The following is a 2,500-nucleotide window of genomic DNA, read 5'->3' as shown; positions in this document are numbered from 1 at the left end:
ATGTTGCGCCTTAACCCAACCTATGTTGCGCCTTAACCCAACCTATGTTGCGCCTTAACCCAACCTATGTTGCGCCTTAACCCAACCTATGTTGGGCCTTAACCCAACCTATGTTGGGCCTTAACCCAACACACGTTGGGCCTTAACCCAACACACGTTGGGCCTTAACCCAACACACGTTGGGCCTTAACCCAACACACGTTGGGCCTTAACCCAACACACGTTGGGCCTTAACCCAACACACGTTGGGCCTTAACCCAACACACGTTGGGCCTTAACCCAACACACGTTGGGCCTTAACCCAACACACGTTGGGCCTTAACCCAACACACGTTGGGCCTTAACCCAACACACGTTGGGCCTTAACCCAACACAACGTTGGGCCTTAACCCAACACACGTTGGGCCTTAACCCAACACACGTTGGGCCTTAACCCAACACACGTTGGGCCTTAACCCAACACACGTTGGGCCTTAACCTGCTCTGTAATTGTCATACGACGCGTTAAATTAGTGTAGTGTTGCCTAACTGCAACCCCCGCAATATAGTTTGCTACTCGCACTGCCCGGTCCCAGTGTATCGCTTCATGTTAAACACCTTGCAGCTATACACTGTAATGTGGATGGCAGCAGGACGTACATGCTCAATGCCCTTTGCAGTTGTTCATTGGCATTTGCAGTTGTTCATTGGCATTCGCATGGCGAAGCACTTAGCCTACGCTGTGGTACGGCCTGTGTCAACTGTCCGCTGATGTTGTACGTCCAAATCACACACTGTACTGCACATTGGTCCTCATGTACTGAATGATACATCGTGGTACATGTGACCGTACAACGACTGCGCCAACAACGGCGAACCATGCGGTCCAAATGTTGTGCACTCAGCTACGTGTCGTCTCCCTATAAGAGCTGGATTGCAGTGTGGTATGCCCTGGATGGCGATCAGCATGAGCGTCTGTTGATGTAGTGGCGCGTGTTGTCAGACGTAGTCGTCTCTTCTCACACACCGTGATAGCATGGTGCACTGCGTTCCACATCTGCGACATGCGACAGAGGCCGGTTGACAGTCCGTTCGCGCAATGGACATCGCATACGTACGGGGGCCACCTTCCACGTGTTCGCGAAGCGTGCACATGTTGTTGCGTGTATGTGGGCAGACATAGTGTGTCGTGACACCTGACACAGGCATGCAACAATCGTTGAATTTGCAAATGGCGATGGACGCCTACGTTTGCTGGTGACGTTACGCAAATGAACAACTGGTAAACCGTTGTGGTGCGGTTGTTCTCGCTAGAGGTGAATCAGTGATGGCGACGATCGGTTGAGCTACCAACCGGTTGTTCCAGCGATACCCACCATGCCCACGAACGTGAATGGCATCTGGGTGTGAAGCGATACGCGGCGGTGGCTGGGTGGGACCGTCCCCGGCCGGTGAGGGGGGGCCTCCCGGCGTGCTGGCCGCGCGGTGCGTGGGCGCACGCGCTACAGCCGGCTGGTGGGGGCGGCCAGTGGCAGGCGCGCCGGCCGACGGAGGCGGCAGGCGGCGCAGCTGCGCGCCGGCGCACCCTGCACGCGGCGCCGTGCGGCCAAAGTAGGTCCTCGCGGGCCCGGTGCGAAGCGCGGTGGACATCTGCAGTGTGCTGTCCGATTGAGGACTGTGTGCGCTGAGGATGCGCCGCCGCCCGGCGCTCGGCGCCGCGACGCCGTCTGCTGCTCGGTCGCCTCTGCGGTTCTCGCAGGTGGTTTGTATCGCAGCTGTGCGGACGTGTTGGCGCGTGGCGCTGTGCTGGGAGAGTTCGCTTCGGCACCCAAGTGGGGCTTTTGTCCTTCTGTGGCGCTGGCGTTGGAGCTGCCGGTCACCGTAGGTGGCGCGTGTTGTCTCCCGCCGGCAATGCCACGACAGCACGCTCCCGGGCCTCTGTCGGCAGCGGCAAGCTCAGTTGGGAGCACGGGTGGTCGCACCTAAAGCGTCTACTCGCCAAACCCCGGGCGATTGCGCCTCTCTCGAACCCGACCAAGTACTTAGGACGGCGCTGCGCGCCGCCGGGACCTGAGAGGGTTTCGAGGTGTATGGTGCAGGGGAGCTCAGCCTCCTCCTGTTTGCAGAATAATTGAGCGGACGCTTGCGTGTTCGCGCGGGCCCCCCGGACACACTCCCGGGCGGCCGGCTGCTCAGCTCTAGTTGACGCAGCTCCCTGGTTGATCCTGCCAGTAGTCATATGCTTGTCTCAAAGATTAAGCCATGCATGTCTCAGTACAAGCCGCATTAAGGTGAAACCGCGAATGGCTCATTAAATCAGTTATGGTTCCTTAGATCGTACCCACGTTACTTGGATAACTGTGGTAATTCTAGAGCTAATACATGCAAACAGAGTCCCGACCAGAGATGGAAGGGACGCTTTTATTAGATCAAAACCAATCGGTCGGCTCGTCCGGTCCGTTTGCCTTGGTGACTCTGAATAACTTTGGGCTGATCGCACGGTCCTCGTACCGGCGACGCA

Source organism: Schistocerca serialis, unplaced genomic scaffold (assembly GCF_023864345.2).
Source record: "Schistocerca serialis cubense isolate TAMUIC-IGC-003099 unplaced genomic scaffold, iqSchSeri2.2 HiC_scaffold_1174, whole genome shotgun sequence".
Classification (NCBI taxonomy): Eukaryota; Metazoa; Arthropoda; class Insecta; order Orthoptera; family Acrididae; genus Schistocerca; species Schistocerca serialis.
Note: the sequence above shows the minus strand (reverse complement) of the source record.